Source organism: Capra hircus, chromosome 7 (genome assembly GCF_001704415.2).
Source record: "Capra hircus breed San Clemente chromosome 7, ASM170441v1, whole genome shotgun sequence".
In the NCBI taxonomy this organism is placed as follows: Eukaryota; Metazoa; Chordata; class Mammalia; order Artiodactyla; family Bovidae; genus Capra; species Capra hircus.
The window spans coordinates 54251491-54272706 of NC_030814.1; positions in this window are offsets into that span (position 1 = coordinate 54251491).

Genomic DNA, 21216 nt, shown 5'->3' on the forward strand with positions numbered 1-21216 from the left:
CCATTTCTGACCTTTATCGAGCCCATCTTTGCATGAAATGTTCCCTTGGTATCTCTAATTTTCTTGAAGAGATCTCTAGTCTTTCCCATCCTGTTGTTTTCCTCTATTTCTTTGCATTGATCATTGAAGAAGGCTTTCTTGTCTCTTATTGCTATTCTTTGGAAACCTGCATTCAGATGCTTATATCTTTCCTTTTCTCCTTTGCTTTTTGCCTCTCTTCTTTTCACAGCTATTTGTAAGGCCTTGCCAGACAGCCATTTTGGTTTTTTGCATTTCTTTTCTATGGGTATGGTCTTGATCCCTGTCTCCTGTACAATGTCACAAACCTCATTCCTAGTTCATCAGGCACTCTATCTATCATATCTAGTCACTTAAATCTATTTCTCACTTCCACTGTATAATCATAAGGGATTTGATTTAGGTCATACCTGAATGGTTTAGCAGTTTTCCCTACTTTCTTCAATTTAAGTTTGATTTCATAATAAGGAGTTCATGATCTGAGCCACAGTCAACTCGTGGTCTTGTTTTTGTTGACTGTATAGAGCTTCTCCATCTTTGGCTGCATAGACTATTATCAATCTGATTTCAGTGTTGACCATCTGGTGATGTCCATGTGTATGGTCTTCTCTTGTGTTGTTGGAAGAGGGTGTTTGCTATCAGCAGAAATAACAGACATTAAATATGTGTGTGTGTGTGTTTGTGTGTGTATATATATATGTGTGTGTGTGTATATATATATATACATATAATACTAATTGATGGAAAGCATTGTGGAGAAAATAAAGCAGAGGCAATGAGTAGAGGGATGCTGCAACTCTATAGAGGTTGGAGGAGGGATGCTCACTGAGAAGGTAACTTTGAACAAAGATTTAAAGGAGGGGAGGAGAAGGTATGAGTCACAAGGAAGAGAATGCTCCAGGAAGAAGGGAGAGCATTTCAAGGATCTGAGGTGGTAATGAGCCTATGGTGCTCGGTCATTAGGACACATATGGTATCCAAAAAGGAGTGAGAGGATGAGAACCATACCAATGATGACAAGAAAGGGAATGGAAATGCACTGATGAGGTGGGGTATTATCAGATTGTGTAAAGACTTGTCATTTTATTCTGTGGAGATAGAGAGCCAAAGGAGGATTCTGCACAGGGGAACCAGCTGAGCCACAAGGGAAGCTGTGACATGATCTGACTAATGTTATGAAGACATCGCCCTGGTGCTCTGTTGAAACTCTAGAGAGGCAGATATGATATTCAGATCCAATCTGTCTAACACCAAAGCTGGGGTCTTTCATGCGCTTTCATTTTTACAGTGTGTGTTCTTTTCACAATGCTCTCTGTGCTGCAGAAACAATGAGCATGAATATGTATCCTTCATTCAGATGCTCAGAATGCCAACCTTCTCTCTCAGGTGTGCCTTTTAATTGTCCTCCACAAAAGCTGTTGAGCCCAGGAGGTGTTCTTATCGTCTGCTCTCATCTTGGGACTGAACCATTTCTCCATTCCCATTTCTCCATTCGTACTTAAAGTAATGCACCAAGTGTTTAAGAAAAACAAAGGAGGACAGCCAGCACCCCCACCCTTGGTCTGTGGAAAATTCATCTTCCATGAACCTGGTCCCTGGGTCCAAAAAGGCTGGGGACTAATGATCTAGGGAATCTCATTTCATACAAAGATTTCAAACACCATGAAGACCTGGTAATTTCCAAATATACATCTTCCACCCCATTTAAGTAGCAGACTCATGTCTGATTCAGATCACTTCTCTGAACTTCAGTTTGTATAGCCATCTAATTACTTGACATTTTGTTTCATACATTTAAAATATATCTCGAACAAAGCATGTCTAAAAGGGACTCTCAATTTCCCATCTCAAAATCTGTTCTTCCATCTATGGATCCCATTTACTTCATTGCCCCACATTCCTCTTCTTCCTTCAGAGATCATATCCAATTCTTCAGCAAGTAGTTTCACCCTCACCTTCAATTTATCTCCTAAGATTGACGTTTTACTACCCCCGTCATGGCCATCTTCACTCACACCACTATCACCTTCCACCTTGACTAGCGCAATAGTTCTCCTACTTTCGTCTCCCATTCTTTCCTAATATGGTCAACTTCCGCTCAGCAACCAGAGTGATGTGCTCTAAACAGGTCTGAAGGGCAAAAACTAAACCACAAAACCACGGTGGGTCAAGATGTGAAGCAACTCTAATCTCATTATTGGTAATGAGTATGCAAAATGTGCAGCTACTTGGAAGACACTTCTGGAGTTTTTCCTACATTTATACATTTTCATGCACTCATCACATGACCTGGTAATCCTACTTCTTGGTATTTACCCAAGTAAAATGAAAATGTGTTCACACAAAAATCTGTATGTGGATGTTTATAACAGATGACTTTTTAAGTCAGAAAAACAGAGGAAATACTTGGAAACAGGTAAATTATGGTACATCTATTCAACAGCATACTACTATTCAGTGATAAAAAGGAACAAACTACTGATACATTTAACAATGTGGAGGAATCCCAATTGCATTAAGCCAAGTGAAAGAAGCCAGAATGAAAAGCTATTTACTATATGATACCATTTATATGATATTCTGAAAAGGCAAAACTATAGTGATAGTAAAAAGATTTAATGAGGGTAGAGGTTAGTGAAAATGGACACTGGCAATTCTCTTGAGTGATGGAATTGTTATATCTTGATTTTGGTGATAAATGCATGGTTATAAGTATATGTCAAAACTAGTAGAACGTGTGTACTTTTGACAAAAGTAATGTTTACTATATGTAAATTATAACTTGATAATTAATATAGGGAAAATAATCTGGCACATTTGGTAGAACAGGTACATAACTAGATATGAGTAGAGAATGTGGGTCAGATGGCAGGAAACATACATCTTGTAAACAACCGGGGTCCTTGGGTAGACAAAGACAAAGCAGAAACCTTCAGACTGACAGGTAATGACATATTTTGGGGTGATAAGGCTCCCAGAGGCAGACAAAAAAGGTGTGAAGCAGCAGGAATCTCTGGAGTTGGAATGTAACCTTTTGCTCATTATGCTCTCATTACAGTAAAATTAGCCTAGCAGATAAGAATTACCCATCACACATCAATGCCATGATAATTCCAATCAGGACTAACTAAGGACAAAAACCCCTCATCTCCTCATTTAAGGTGGAACATGGATAAAAATAAAAAAATACCACTCTAAAATCCCTCCCTCCTCAGTGAATATTCCACCCATTCACTTTCACGCCCCACATAACCAACTTAATAAATTCAGGGCAGCCACTAATAAGTCTGCCTACTCTCCCCTTGAGAGCTTTGTATCACTTAATAATCCTCACTTTGTTTTTTTTTAACTTCCATGTCTCATCTCTGAATTCTTTCTGTGAGAAGACAGACTCTCCGATAACATATTCAATTTCCTATTTAAAATGCTGCAATGACTTCCCATTAGACTCAGACTAAAATCTAAACTCCTAATATGCATAACCTGGGCCCAGCCTACTCTCTGTTTTGAAGACATTGAAGTTCTTCTTTCAGAACATTTTCATTTTGTTCCGCTACTGGGAAAGACCTATCCAAGATCTTTGCATGGCTTATAGCTTCATAAATGCATTTCTGCACAAATGTCCCCTCTGGTTTCTCGAGTTGAGCAATGTTCTCTGTCACCTTAGTCTATTTTTCTTAGTAGTATTTAACACAATTAATGTTTTTGGTAATTGATTTCTTTACCTGCCTATTAACAGAATGTGAGTCCCACTAAATAAGGGATTTAGTATGATTTGGTCACTGCTGTTTTCCTAGCACTTAGAATAGTGTCCCAGAAAAGAAGTATAATTAATATGTATTGTTGAGTTTATGTTGATGAAACTGAGAGCCTATGAGAGCACCAGAATATTTGTTCAGATACTTGTAAAATAAACTGCTGAATTGATACCCATTATCTTGCCTGGTTTTCATGGTGCTGCCAGAGAATCAAACCAGATATAAAATGCTTTTGTACTTATTGCATATGAGCTGAGTGGTTATTAGGAAAATAGAAGGAGTTATGTGGAACGTCTGCTGGCTAAGATCTCAGTAGTTTAATGCTGGTTCTGTGTCCACCTTCCTGTGTGTATTTCAGGAACACACAAAAAAGGAGAAGCAACTTATAGGATTGTACAGATGCATAATGAATTAGACTTTTTTTTTAAATTTCACTCTTTGATTTCTCTGATCCTATAATTAGGTTTCTCGGATTCAGTAATTATGGTATAATTAGGCTGTGGTTAATAATGATTGTCATGTGTATATAAGCATATAATCAAAGAGTTTAACCATTGTCGAGATGTGTGCGAAAGTTATTTACCTATACAATATACCTACAAATAATACATATAGAGAAATTCTTATGCAATATTACATTTATAACCTTGGTAAAACCCAGAGAGTTTTTAAGTTTTCTTTTTTTTTTAATTCAAGATTTTACAAATTCTAGACAAATGTAGAAAGCCAACCTAGAAAACGTACATATAATTATATAAAGTTAAAACTGGTATAGAAAAAAAGAATAGAATACTCTGTAATTGGTGATTCATATTGCTGGTGTGAAAATGATGCTACTAATATAAATTAGGACACTATAAATTTAAATTAAATTCTTCCTTTGTACTCTAGAGGATTAAATTACTTAGAAACTGCTGTGTTCACTAAGGGAACAAAAACAATCTTCAGCTAATATGAATTATCAAAATCTCTGAATTAAAAGTGCAACCCCAATAATTAGATTTAATTGAGGATGAAGTAAATAATTGGACATTGGCACACTGCCCCCTTTCTTTTAATCTGCAAGGAGATAAAAAGGGGTGTGGGTAGTTGGTTGAACTCTGTTAACTCCTGGGAGAATCCATAGGACATTGGAGAATAAAAGTAATTCCATGAGTAGTTGCAGAAGATTGTAATTTTCAAAGTCAATGCTTACCTAACATCCAATTAACTGGCAGGATTTTAGATCTCCAAGCATCCCCTCTGGATCAAGGGAAGAAAAAGGGGAGAAAAACTGACTTCATCTCTTTCTAATATTTATTCAGTGCTGTAGCCAGGAATGTATTCATTTCTAAATAGGGTGATAGTGTGCTTGATTAGTCTCTACACAATGCCAAACATCTGAGCAAAACTGGAAAACTGCATCCCAAATATCCTTTATTTTCTATGAAGGATTGTAGATGCATATACTATTTCTTTATAACTGAGGGCTTTTTAGCTTCTGGCTGTTATTCAATCTGACTTTTTCCATTGGAAGATAGTAAGTTTCAACTTGCCTTATTGTTCTTATCTACACCTCTGCCATCTTGGTTAGCGGCACCAAAAACATTTACACATTTCAGTTGAAGCCAGACTTCATCCTAATTCAACAAACTTTATTTCCTCTTTCATGACTGCTTTGAAATCCCTGTGGGGGAGTTTTTGTTTTTTAATTAATTGATCTCTGTTATTTCTCAGGCACTGTATAATTAATATATAGGCAATACTTATTTAATTTTTACACCTTAGGGTGGAAATTACTTGAAGAAGGAAAACTGAGCATTGGCGAGCTGCAATATTTTCAGTATAATACAACCAAAGAGAAACAAAGAAAGGATACAAATGCACTTCTTCCCAAAGCACTTCCTCCTTTCATACCATGCTTTGATATGCCAAATCTCAAGTTGATCAAGAAACTAATGAGCCAGTACTTAAGGAGCTCCAGTTTAAGTAAAAAATTTCAAGAACTGGCGCTTTGTCTTCATTCAGTTCTTCCTAATTCCACTTTTATTCACATGCTCACCCACGGTTAATAAAATAACTATTCAAGAAGCTTTCAAGCCATGAATCTTATAGGATTCCTTGTTAATATAGTTGAAAAAAATGAAAGGAAGTTGTTTTAACTGCATTTACTAGGCTGTTCCAATCTTTACCTTTCTTTGTCAGGTGAAGTTGTTGGATTAGAACAAAGGTGTTGAATTTCACTCACTTTGTATTAGTCTCAAAGGTCAACCCTACATTTTTATCCCAATTAGAGTTTCATTCTACCTCTGTGAAGATTCTAACTCAAAAGCCAAAAGTTTCTCCAAGAAATAAGGAAAAAAAAAAAAATCTCACCAAGGGGATTTAATGAGAAATAAAAGTAAGTGCATGCATCTTTTCCTTACTGGATTTTGTCCTTATACTATTCAAATATTATAAAATCTTAAAGTTTGGAAAAGAAATTTGAAACAATCGAAACATGGACTTCCCTGGTGGTTCAGTGGTGAAGAATCTGCCTGCCAATGTAGGATATGTGGGTTAGATCCCTCAGTTGGGAAAATCCCCTGGAGAAGGAAATGGCAACCCTCTCTAGTATCCTTGCCTGGGAAATCCTATGGACAGAGGATACTGGTGGGCTACAGTCCACAGGGTCACAAAAAGAGTCAGACATGGCTTAACGACTAAACAACAATAATCTAAACATCTTCTATTAACATTTACCACTTTACATGGAAGTAGTGGGTTTAATCAAGAAAACAAGTGACTATAAATGAAAATTTCCTTTCTCACTTCCTATTTCATGCTATCTTTACCTAGAGCCAGCACCTCAGCTGATACTGACTGTTTTATATGGGGTGATCTGAATCTTTATTCCTCAACTGTCTTACCCCTTAGAATTCCTGTCTCTAGTAGGTTGAACTATCAACATTTACCACTCTATGGAAGCAGACCTTGACAATCCTTTAGATTTTGGATATACAGACATCTCTGTGTGTGGCAAGAAAACATTTTCCTTTGTTAATTGGGATTCTTCACTGCAGCCTCTTTCTTGCCTATTGATTCAGTGGCATAGTGAACCCAAAATATCCAGGTGGCATTCTTGATTCATTAGGCTCACTAGTATCACTTTGTATTCCCTGGTGAAAAGAGATTTTGTTTGATTGTGATTTTTTGTTTGTTTTTGTTTTTACCATAGGAAGCACAACCTTATACAGCCCAAAGGTGTAGACACCAGCAGGAACAAAACACAAAATTTTGTGAATGGACCATTAGGCAAAACAGTGAGAGTAGTTACTCGTATTTCCATGCCTAGTTACATGGGATAGAGAATAGACACCGGTCACTGTGTCACCACAATTTAAAGCATCAGCTTTCAGACTTCCCTGGCAGTCCAGTGGTTAAAACTCTGTGCTCCCAATTCAAGGGTACAGGTTTGACCCTTGGTTGGGGAAGATCCTGCATGCCACATGGGTGGCATGGCCAAAAAAAAAAAAAAAAAAAAAGAAAAAAGAAAAAAGAAAGAAAAATAGCCAGCTTTCCAATCCTTCTAAGTGTTATCATCCAGGTAGCACCATGCCTTTCCAAGTGTCCCTCTGCTCTGTTGCTCCTGGACAATGGAATACACAGAGAAGCACATCCCGAAGTGATGAGCTCTGTCTGATTTCTGTTTGCTCTAAAGTGAGTTTCTTTGTCAGAAGAATGATCTGTATGGGATCATAATGGTGAATAAAGCATTAATAAATCCAAAGACAGGGTGCTGGGAGAAGCACCAAGAGCAGTGAAGGGGAATTCATGTCCTACACATTTCTTTGCAGCTGGGACAAATCATAATGTAAGGGTTTTAGATGAGCAAACTGCCATCAGATAAATGGTGATATGTCAGTATCAGTCTGTAGTTCTTAGCACTTGTGGTAGCCTAATCAGTCTTGAGGGGCTTGTGGGGAAAATCTCAGGCAATGTTTCTGTTCACAAAAAACCTGGCTACTCCATTCATAAACCCTTTGGTTAAGCACTGAGTGTTTGGGAAAACTGTCTATAGCATCCACAGACCGGGTTATTCATGAAGAGGATGGCCTGTGTTTAGCAATCAGGGGAGACGTTCAGGAGATTCTCATCCTTTATGCCCTTTCCAAGATGTCTATCTATCCACAAACTACTCTCCAAACTTGTTTCTCATAAGTTCATGGCAATCTGATCAAACTATTACCTATTGCCAATGTATCAATACAGACTGTATTTCTAACCCTCTCACTTCCCAGAAAAAGCATTCAACAAGACACATTGCTCCATGTTCTTCTTGCTGGGAGGTTTCCTTCCACACTGAAATTTAGGGCCACCCATGAGTGTGTGGTTTTAATGCTTCAGCTGTCTGTTCTTAGCCAATATCGGTATGTTATGTAAAACAATCAGCAATGAGGCTCCAAGTTTTTCAGAAGCAGTAATATATGTAGTCCCTCGTGGCCCAGACAGTAAGGAATCTGCCTGCAGTGCAGGAAACCTGGGTTTGATCCCTGGGTTGGGAAGATCCCCTGGAGAAAGGAATGGCTATCCACTCCAGTATTCTTGCCTGGAGAATTCCATGGACAGAGGAGCCTGGCAGGCTACAGTCCATGAAGTCGAAAAGAGTTGGACATGCTCTAGAGACTTTCACTTAACATAGTCAAGGAAAATATCTATGAGGAATGTGAACTGATGGAGAGGTAGCTGTGTAGTAGGAGTAAGTGCCATGAAAGTCAGAGTTAGTTAATAGCTCATGTAACTCAAGTGTTCCTTAAGGACATACTTGGGTGTCCACTCATTCATATTACTTCTATTTCATTAGAAACAGAACTTCTTTGCAAGACTAAGTTTATGACCTCTAAACACCCAATTAATGATGCAAGTTTAGGCTGCGATACAAAGGGAACATTTCATGCAAAGATGGGCTCAGTAAAGGGCAGAAATGGTATGGACCTAACAGAAGCAGAAGATATTAAGAAAAGGTGGCAAGAATACACAGAAGAATACAAAAAAAAATATCTTCACTACCCAGATAATCACGAAGGTATGATCACTCACACTCACCTAGAGCCAGACATCCTGGAATGTGAAGTCAGGTGGGCCCTAGGAAGCATCACTACGAACAAAGCTAGTGGAGATGATGGAATTCCAGTTGAGCTGTTTCAAATCCTGAAAGATGACGCTGTGAAAGTGCTGTACTCAATATGCCAGCAAATTTGGAAAACTCAGCAGTGGCCACAGGACTGGAAAAGGTCAGTTTTCATTCCAATCCCAAAGTAAGGCAATGCCAAGGAATGCTCAAACTACCACACAATTGCACTCATCTCATATGCTAGTAAAGTAATGCTCAAAATTCTCCAAGCCAGGCTTCAGTGATATGTGAACCATGAACTTCCAGATATTCAAGCTGGTTTTAGAAAAGGCAGAGGAATCAGAGATCAAATTGCCAACATTCACTGGATGATCGAAAAAGCAAGACAGTTCCAAAAAAACATCTATTTCTGCTTGATTGACTATGCCAAAGCCTTTGACTGTGTGGATCACAATAAACTGTGGAAAATTCTGAAAGAGACGGGAATACCAGACCACCTGATCTGCCTCTTGAGAAACCTGTATGCAGGTGAGGAAGCAACAGTTAGAACTGGACATGGAACAACAGACTGGTTCCAAATAGGAAAAGGAGTACATTAAGGCTGTATATTGTCACCCTGCTTATTTAACTTATATGCAGAGTACATTATGTGAAATGCTAGGCTGGAAGAAGCACGAGCTGGAATGAAGATTGCTGGGAGAAATATCAATAACCTCGGATATGTAGATGACACCACCCTTATGGCAGAAAGTGAAGAAGAACTAAAGAGCCTCTTGATGAAAGTGAAAGTGGAGAGTGAAAAAGTTGGCTTAAGGCTCAACATTCATAAAATGAAGATCATGGCATCAGGTCCCATCACTTCATAGGAAATAGATGGGGAAACAGTGGAAACAGTGTCAGACTATTTTGGGGGGCTCCAAAATCGCTGCAGATGGTGATTGCAGCCATGAAATTAAAATATACTTACTCTTTGGAAGGAAAGTTATGACCAACCTGGACAGCATATTCCAAAGCAGAGATACTACTTTGCCAACACATATCTGTCTAGTCAAGGCTATGGTTTTTCCAGTGGTCATGTACGGATGTGAGAGTTGGACTCTAAAGAAAGCTAAGCACCAAAGAATTGATGCTTTTGAACTGTGGTGTTGGAGAAGACTCTTGAGAGTCCCCTGGACTACAAGGAGCTCCAACCAGTCCATCCTAAAGGAGATCAGTCCAGGGTGTTGGAGGGACTGATGCTGAAGCTGAAACTCCAATACTCTGGCCACCTGATACAGAGAGCTGACTCATTAGAAAAGACTCAGATGCTGGGAAAGACTGAAGGCAGGAGGAGAAGGGGATGACAGAGGATGTGATTGTTGGATGGCATCGCCGACACAATGGACATGGGTTTGGGTGGGCTCTGGGAGTTGGTGATGGACAGGGAGTCCTGGAGTGCCGTGGTCCATGGAGTCACAAACAGCTGGACACGACTGAGCGACTGAACTGAATTGAACTAGGCTCCAGTACTGGTTGCAAGCATTAGCTGACAATCCAAGATCCGTTCCTACTAGTGCCACTGATCAACATAAACCATTTCTCAAGAGAACAATAGCATTATGATGTTCTCCTTCAATGTCTGGGTATCTGTGTTGTAATTCTTCTATCAGAGTTTGCCAGAAGCTCAGCAGGGCATCCTGATAAGGAACAGACACTTGAGCATTGCTAGTCAGGTCACTGGTCCAAAGAGAAACAGCTGGAAACGTAGTCTGGTCCAATTGCAAACCTTTCCCCTTCTAGGACATCACTGAAAACAGTCAATCATACAGATGAATTTTGTAAATGGGCTGAAGAAACACTTTTAAATATGATGTCTGTTAAGCTAGAATCTAAAGATACCCTCCAAATATTATAACTCTTTTCTATTAAAGGAAGTATAAAGTGCAGCAGCTTGTCTCTCAGGTAGGAGGGAATACATACTTATGCCCTAGATTCAGGAAGACCCCTAAAAATCTCAGTGAGATCAGAGGCCCCTGGATATTTTAAGATTTTTATCTCTCTGTAAGGTGTACATGTATCTTACCACATCATCTCTTGAAGAGATCTGATTGCCATTATAGCATCCATTTATAGATCAATATAATACCATGTGGGATGGCAAGGTGATTAAGGTTCCTGCATGCCAGATATGACAGCGAGCCAGAAAATTGTTAAGCCTGGGTTAAGACAGTGAATTAAATTGCCTTCTCTGTAAAGCAGAAGAAAACTGTATCTGCTAAACTTTGCTAATTGGTATAAAGTGGGGGAAAAAAGAAAAGCATTTTCCAGATTGATAGCTGCAAACTAGATGCTAGAGCTTTTTTGATCTGCTCTGATAAGATAGCCAGTGGGAATTAGCTGTATAACTCAGGGACTACAAACCAGAGGGACTCTGTGACAACCTAGAGGGGTGGGATGGGTTGGGAGGTAGGAGGGTGGCTCAAGAGGGAGGAGACATCTGCATATCTATGGTTGATCCATGTTGATGTATGGTAGAAACCAATATAATATTGTAATTATCAATATTCATATAAAAATGAATAAATTTTTTTAAAAAACAATATTTGGAACAGCAGCTAAAACTGGAGTTGCTGACTGATTTAAATACATGCAAATCCAAATTAATTATCTGAGACACTTTCTCCACAGTCCAAAGAAGGAAGTTTTATGTTATAGGTATTGGAGGAGGGCATGGCAACCCACTCCAGTGTTTTTGCCTGCAGAATGCCATGGACAGAGGAGCCAGGCGGGCTACAGTCCATAGGGTCTCAAAGTGTTGGACACTACTGAAGCGACTTAGCACACACACACTCCATATTTCACAGCTTTGAAGCTGCCAATAATCTCTACAGTTTCTTCAGAAGCACAGTAATATTTGGGGCTATTTTGTGACTATATGTTTGCATATTTGGGGAGGTGGTGAGGGTAGTAATAGTCTTTCAAACGGTCCTGTCTCCCATAATAGGTCTCACTCCACAGGTCAGGGAAGGAAAGTAAGGATTCATCTGACAAATAAGTACATCTGTTCTTATTATACATTATGAAACTGAGAAATGACCACTGTGTGGATTCTTAAACCCGTCTGGTCTGCTGTGAGATGGATTTAAGAAATATCTTAGTTATCAACTAAGGACTTCAGAGGATTCTCCCTGGTGAACTACAGTGGAGTTATAATTCCTAAAGGATTAATATAGAAACTGAGCCCATACATAATCATCCTTTAAATGTTTCAGTGTTCCCCCTTCCCTTGGAAATGGCAGCAGGTCTCTCTGAGAAAGAATGGATAAAAGATTTGGTATATTGAAAAGTGAGTTCAAAACTTGGACTCACTTTTATGCAAGGGATTCTGAGTTTGTGAACTGGCTTGGGGCTGAGAATTGGGTAAAGGATTATGTGGTATATTATTTTCAAAATCTACTTCCATAAGTGGACCAGAATACTTGAGTTAGTTTAAAGAGCTCAACTTTTCTCCAATAGGCAAGTTACATGAGAAGCCAAATGATCAAAAGATTCATTGGTGAGGATGGAGTGAGAAGAGCCTAATATTGAAAGCATCTAATGTTGAAGCATCTAGTGGCCCTCTCATTCAGTATGATCACTATCAGAACAACTTTCACAAAAAAGCCAGATGTATAAAATTACCTGTCCTAGACTAATATTTTCATAGGTAGGATTTACATGGGTATTGATGAAATATTTCTTCATATTCTTTCATTTCTGGCTGGTCATCTATTTGATCTCATATTTTTTTCCCAAACAGGTTACACATGCATTTAATGCATTTTTTTTACTTTAACCAAACACCTCCTAGTCCTGAATTTTGAATACTGCAAAATTTTATTGAAACTATTAGAAGTGTCCTGTTAATTTGCTCCCACAAATGGATGACAAAGTTAATAAAGTAATATTATGACTTTAAGTTAAATAAAGTCACTTTATTTCTAATTTAGGTTAGAGGATGGAGGGGAGGCATCTCACTGTAGCTTTCAATAACCACCAGCAGTCATCATTAGAGGAGCAAATCAAGACAGCAGAGGAGGAGGACACAGAACTCTAGGGTCCTACAGCTAGAATACAAGTCCCTTTAGTTGGCTGGAGGATTGGTGGGACTAACAGCAGAGCTGTGGGAAGCCATGCTTATTTGTTCCTGGAAAGGAATGGAGAGGGGGATGAGACTGATGATATGGCTGGCCAGTTTCTGCCTACCGCCCTGGTGTGTGTCTCAGCCTGAGTGAGCCAAGTGACTGCTCTAGGCCTGCTTGCATCATGACACAGCTCCACACTGGGACAAGAGCCACTGTGACAAAGAAGAGATCTTGGTTGTTAGACACAGAGGTGGCCCAGCCCCGAAGTAGCACGTAAGTGGGGCGGAAGCAGCCGTCACAGGTTCTTACACAAGTAGCACACTGGGAACAGTTCAGGTCTCTGACCCCAGCTGGACTGCCACAACTGTGCCCCAAACCATGCCGAGTGCCCACATTTGCCCAGCATTGTTCACCTTTGGGGCAGGGGTACTGACGCTGGGAGCAGAGAGAGAACATATTTATCGGGAAAGATGCCAGCTCAGACTATGCCCTCAGGGCTTCTGGTTCAGTAACTTGGAACCTGCCTCAACCCTCATAGAGTAATGACATCCCCTGAGCAGAGGAGAAGCCATTGTTCACAAGTGGCTCTGGTGTAGCCCCTCATCTCCAACTCACTTCCCACTAATGATAGGCGCCAGCAAACCCTAAGGAAAGATGTGATTTGTGTTCATGTCAGATCCAGCTCTCCCACTAAAACCACTAAGCATGCTCTACCATAAGGATACCTTTCTAGATCACAATAGGTAACTATTTCACTTAATATCACAGATACAGAGAATGTTAAGCAAAATGAGAAGACTCCAAGGAATTTGTTTCAAATGAAAGTATAATAGAAAGTCCCTGAAAAAACAGCTAATGAGGTAGAAATAAAACAGATAAAGAATTCAAAGGATTAGTAATAAGAATATTAAACAAATTAGGACAAAGAATAGATTAATAGTAAACATTTTAACAAGGAACTAGAAAATATAAATAAAGGGCCAATCATAACTGAAAAATACAACACATGGAATGAAAAACACATTAGAAGGTATTAACAGCAGAAAGGGTGATACAGAATACATTAGTGATCTAGAATAAAGAATAATAAAAATCACCTAATCAGAACAGCAAATAGAAAATAAACTGAAAAAATGTGAATGATTTAAGGGACCTTTGGGACAACATCAAGTGTTCTAACATTCATATTATGGGGGTTCCAGAATGAGAATAGAGTATCCAAAATCCATTCAGTAAAATTATGGCTGAAAACTTTCCCAGACCTGAAGAACTAAACAGATATCTAGGAACAGGAAGCACAGAGAGGCCTAAACCAGTTGAACCAAAGAGATACACATTAACACATAATCATAATTTAAATGACAAGTTAAAGATAGAGAATTTTAAAGGCAGCAAGGGAGAACCAAAAAATTACATACAATGGAACACTCACAATGATAGCTGTTTTTTCAGCATAAACTTTGCAGGTCAGAAGACAGTGGAATAATATATTGAATGTACTGAAAGGAAAAAGCCTATAAACTAGGATACTCTGCAGGAATGTAATCATTCAGAATTGAAAGAGAGATAAAGTGCTTCTCAGAAAAGCAAAAACTCAAAGAGTTCATCAATACTGGACCAGCATTATAAGAAGTGTTAGAGAGTCATCTCTAAGTGAAAAAGAAAAGGCTACAACAAGAAATAAGAAATTATGAGAGAAATAATCCCAATCCCACCAGTAAATGTTGGGATAAATCACTCAAAAAAAAAAAAAAAAAAAAACTAGTATGAAGATTAAAATACAAAAAAGCAAAATAAAGTATAGCTACAATAATAGGAAAGGAATAAATATTAAGATATAAAATGTGACATAAAAACACAATCAGAGTGAGGTGGTAAAAGAAAATCCAGATCTTTTAAAATATGCTGAACTCAAAGGACTACCTGTTTAAAATTAATAGATATAGGTCAACACATATGAACCCCATGGTAATCACAAGTCAAAAATCTGCAATATATACAAAAAACTAAAAAACAAGGAATACAAGCATAGCAATACAAAATCATCAAAACACAAGGGAAGAAATTAAAGAGGAAGAAAGAACAGAGGAATGCTGTAAAAACAAACATAAAACAAGGAACACATGCAAAATAAGTTTATACCTCTAAATAATTAGTTTGAATGTCAGTGTACAAAGTGCCAAGGTAAAAACACATAGGGTGGCTGACTGTATTTTAAAAAGCAAGACTGAGATGGATGAAACTGGAGCCAATTATACAGAGTGAAGTAAGCCAGAAAGAAAAACACCACTACAGTATACTAACACATGTATATGGAATTTAGAAAGATGGCAATGATGACCCTGTATGCAAGACAGCAAAAAAGACTCAGATATGTACAGTGGACTTTTGGACTCAGAGGGAGAGGGAGAGGGTGGGATGATTTGGGAGAATGGCATTGAAACATGTATACTATCATGTAAGAATCGAATCACCAGTCTATGTCTGATGCAGGATACAGCATGCTTGGGGCTGGTGCATGGGGATGACCCAGAGGGATCTTGTGGGGAGGTAGGTGGGAGAGGGGTTCATGTCTGGGATCGCATGTACACCCATAGTGGATTCATGTCAATGTATGGCAAAACCAATACAGTATTGTAAAGCAAAATAAAGTAAAAATAAAAATTTAAAAAAAAATTTAAAAAAATTAAAAAAATAAAAAGCAAGACTGTCTATAAGCTGCTTACAAGAAATTCACTTCAGAGTTAAAGACACACATAGGCTGAAAGGGGATGAAAAAAGATATTTCATGCAAATGGAAATGACAAGAAAATGGGATAAAAATACCCATATGAGACAAAATAGACTATAAAACAAACTCTATTAGAAAAGACAAAAAAGGACCTTATATTATGATAAATGGATCGATAAAAGAAGGGGCATAACATTTATGAACATATGTACACCTAATACAGGAACACCTAAATACATGCAGCAAATATTAATAGACATAAAGTGACAAACTGAAAATAATATACTAATCAGAGGTGACTCTAACACTGGGCTTCCATCAATGGACAGATCATCCAGACAGAAAATCAATAAGGCATCAGTGGTCTTAAATGACACATTAGATCAGTTAGACTTAATAACTTAGACTTTAATCCACAGGACTTTTCATCTAAAAACAGCATTATACACATTCTTTTCAAGTGCACACTGAATCTTCTCTATGATATGGAGGATACAAAAACTAGACCAAAAAAATCAGTTAAGTCAATGATTAAATCAAAGAAGAAATCATAAAATAGTTCACAACACATGAAAGTGGAAACATAGCTCTAAAATCTTTGAGCTGTAGCAAAGGCAGTTCTAAGAGGGATGTTTATGGCAATACAGGCCTAATCCAAACAACACAAATCCAAATAAACAACTTAGCTTACCCCCTAAAAGAATCAGACAAAGAAGAACAAACAAAAGCCAATGTGAACAAAAGGAAGGGAATGATAAAGATCAGAGAGGAAACAAATAAAACAAAGATAAATAAAAATAACAAAAAAGATCAATGACACCAAGAGCTGCTTTTCAAAAATATAAACAAAACGGATAAACTTTTATCCAGGTTCACCAATGAGAGAGAGAGAGGACACAAATAGACAAAATAAGAAATTAAAGAGGAGAAATAATAATTGATATCACAGAGATATGAAAAATACATAAGAAAATACTAAACAGTTATTGCCCACAAGTTGGACAACCTAGAAGAATATGATAAATTTCTGGAAACATACAACTTTTCAATTCTGAATCAGGAAGAAATAGACAATGTGAACAGACCATTCTCTAGTAGTAAAATAGACTTTTTTTAACTTAAAAAAAAAAAAAACCAAACAGGTTATTTATTTGACTTTTTTCTTGTTTCTTGAGGTATGCCTGTATTGCTATGAACTTTCCTCTTAGCACTGCTTTTATAGTGTCCCACAGGTTTTGGGTTGTTGTGTTTTCATTTTCATTCATTCCTATGCATATTTTCTTTTTTGATTTCTTCTGTGACTTGTTGGTTATTCAGAAGTGTGTTGTTCAGCCTCCATATGTTGGAATTTTTAATACTTTTCTCCTGTAATTGAGATCTAATCTTAATGCATTATGGTCAGAAAAGATGCTTGGAATGATTTCAATTTTTTTGAATTTATCAAGGCTAGATTTATGGCCCAGGATGTGATCTATCATGGAGAAGGTTCCATGAGAACTTGAGATGAAGAACTTGAGGTGAAGAAATGGAGAACCCCAGGGTTAGTAGAAGGAAAGAAATCTTAAAAATTAGGGCAGAAATAAATGCAAAAGAAACAAAAGAGACCATAGGAAAAATCAACAAAGCCAAAAGCTGATTCTTTGAAAGGATAAATAAAATTGACAAACTATTAGCCAGACTCATCAAGAAACAAAGGGAGAAAAATCAAATCAATAAAATTAGAAATGAAAATGGAGAGATCACAACAGACAACACAGAAATACAAAGGATCATAAGAGACTACTATCAGCATTATATGTCAATAATATGGACAACGTGGAAGAAATGGACAAATTCTTAGAAAAGTACAGCTTTCCAAAACTGAATCAGGAAGAAATAGAAAATCTTAACAGACCCATCACAAGCACGGAAATTGAAACTGTAATCAGAAATCTTCCAGCAAACAAAAGCCCCGGTCCAGATGGCTTCACAGCTGAATTCTACCAAAAATTTAGAGAAGAGCTAACAACTATCCTACTCAAACTCTTTCAGAAAATTGCAGAGGAAGGTAAATTTCCAAACTCATTCTATGAGGCCACCATCACCCTAATACCAAAACCTGACAAAGATGCCACAAGAAAAGAAAACTACAGGCTGATATCACTAATGAACATAGATGCAAAAATCCTTAACAAAATTCTAGCAATCAGAATCCAGCAACACATTAAAAAGATCATACACCATGACCAAGTGGGCTTTATCCCAGGGACGCAAGGATTCTTCAATATCCACAAATCAATCAATGTAATTCACCACATTAACAAATTGAAAAATGAAAGCCATATGATTATCTCAATAGATGCAGAGAAAGCCTTTGACAAAATTCAACATCCATTTATGATAAAAACTCTCCAGAAAGCAGGAATAGAAGGAACATACCTCAACATAATAAAAGCTATATATGACAAACCCACAGCAAACATTATCCTCAACGGTGAAAAATTGAAAGCATTTCCCCTAAAGTCAGGAACAAGACACCCACTTTCACCGCTACTATTCAACATAGTTCTGGAAGTTTTGGCCACAGCAATCAGAGCATAAAAAGAAATAAAAGGAATCCAGATTGGAAAAGAAGAAGTAAAACTCTCACTGTTTTCAGATAACATTATCCTCTACATAGAAAACCCTAAAGACTCCACCAGAAAATTATTAGAGCTAATCAATGAATATAGTAAAGTTGTGGGATATAAAATCAACACACAGAAATCCCTTGCATTCCTATACACTAATAATGAGAAAGTAGAAAAAGAAACTAACGAAACAATTCCATTCATTGCAACGAAAAGAATAAAATACTTGGGAATATATCTACCTAAAGAAACTAAAGACCTATATATAGAAAACTATAAAACACTGGTGAAAGAAATCAAAGAGGACACTGATAGATGGAGAAATATACCATGTTCATGGATTGGAAGAATCAATATAGTGAAAATGAGTATACTACCCAAAGCAATCTACAGATTCAATGCAATCCCTATCAAGCTACCCGCGGTATTTTTCACAGAACTAGAACAAATAATTTCAAGATTTGTATGGAAATACAAAAAACCTCAAATAGCCAAAGCAATCTTGAGAAAGAAGAATGGAACTGAAGGAATCAACCTGCCTGACTTCAGGCTCTTCTACAAAGTCACAGTCATCAAGACAGTATGGTACTGGCACAAAGTCAGAAATATAGATCAGTGGAACAAAATAGAAAGCCCAGAGATAAATCCACACACCTATGGACAACTTATCTTCGACAAAGGAGGCAAGAATATACAATGGAGAAAAGACAATCTCTTTAACAAGTTGTGCTGGGAAAACTGGTCAACCACTTGTAAAAACATGAAACTAGAACACTTTCTAACACCATACACAAAAATAAACTCAAAATGGATTAAAGATCTAAACGTAAGACCAGAAACTATAAAACTCCTAGAGGAGAACATAGGCAAAACACTCTCCAACATAAATCACAGCAGGATCCTCTATGATCCACCTCCCAGAATACTGGAAATAAAAGCAAAAATAAACAAATGGGATCTAATTAAAATTAAATGCTTCTGCACAATAAAGGAAAATATAAGCAAGGTGAAAAGACAGCCTTCTGAATGGGAGAAAGTAATAGCAAATGAAGCAACTAATCTCAAAAATATACAAGCAACTTGTGCAGCTCAATTCCAGAAAAATAAATGACCGATCAAAAAATGGGCCAAAGAGCTAAAGAGACATTTCTCCAAAGAAGACATACGGATGACTAACAAACACATGAAAAGATGCTCAACATCACTCATTATCAGAGAAATGCAAATCAAGACCACAATGAGGTACCATTTCACATCAGTCAGAATGGCTGTGATCCAAAAGTCTACAAGCAATAAATGCTGGAGAAGGTGTGGAGAAAAGGGAACTCTCTTACACTGTTGGTGGGAATGCAAACTAGTACAATCACTATGGAGAACAGTGTGGAGATTCCTTTAAAAATTGCAAATAGAACTGCCTTATGACCTAGCAATCCCACTGCTGGGCATACACACCAAGGAAACCAGAATTGAAAGAGACACGTGTACCCCAAGGTTCATCACAGCACTGTTTATAATAGCCAGGACATGGAAGCAACCTAGATGTCCATCAGCAGATGAATGGATAAGAAAGCTGTGGTACATATACACAATGGAGTATTACTCAGCCATTAAAAAGAATACATTTGAATCAGTTCTAATGAGATGGATGAAACTGGAGCCGATTATACAGAGTGAAGTAAGCCAGAAAGAAAAACACTAATACAGTATAGTAACACATATATATGAAATTTAGAAAGATGGTAATGATTACCCTGTATGTGAGACAGCAAAAGAGATACAGATGTAAAGAACAGTCTTTTGGACTCTGTGGGAGAGGGCGAGGGTGGGATGATTTGGGAGAATGGCATTGAAACATGTATATTATCATGTAAGAAATGAATCACTAGTCTAGATTCGATACAGGATACAGGATGCTTGGGGCTGGTGCACTGGGATGACCCAGAGAGATGATATGAGGAGGGTGGTGGGAGGGGGGTTCAGAGTTGGCAACTGATGTACACCTGTGGTGGATTCATGTCAATGTATGGCAAAACCAATACAGTATTGTAAAGTAAAAATAAAAAATAAAAATTAAAAAATTAAAAAGGAAACAAACAAACAGAAAAACAGCAGGAGGGAGGTTAAGATGATGAAGTAAGATAATATGAAGCTCACCTCCCCCAATAAACTCATGAAAAATACAGATAGATTTGGAATAATTTTCATGGAAAACTAACTGGAAACTGGGAAACGATTGCTATATAACCAAGGTTATAATAAAGATGTACATAGCTGGGTAGCACAGTAAAAGTATTAAGTTGGGACCTGTGCTCATGGAGGAATCTAAGATGAAAACAAAGACTGCAAGGGTGGACACTCGTCCTGAGGAGTGAGCAGGTGGTCATAGAGTAGGTTTTCCGATCCCAAGTGCTCTGCCCAGGAAACAAGAATCCTTGACAGCCTAGAAGGAAAGATTGGAGAAGCCTAGAATATACTCATGAGGAGTGTATAGGTACTGGCATGACGCCAGAAAGGCTGCCTGAGCAGAGATCTGCCTAAGCAGCTGCCACCTCATCACACTCCCAAGTCTGAACCAAGTGAACACATCACTTATGCTCATTTTATGACACAGCTTAGCACTAGATTGGCTAGGACATGGGAAAAGACTTGATTTAGGGATGCAGACGTGACTCAGGGACACAGGGTGAAAACCAGGTGGGGCAGTGACAGCCACTGTTGATCATTATTCAAACAGTGCCCCAGGAGCAGCCTAGACTTCTGACATCTGAATTCTCACCATTGCCTTGCTGAGCACCCCAGCTCAAACTAGGAAAACACTTTGACTCCATATGCTTCACACCATAGCCTACCACAAAATCCAAGGTTGTTACAACAGGAAAAACTTGATTGTCCCTTTTTTTTTTTT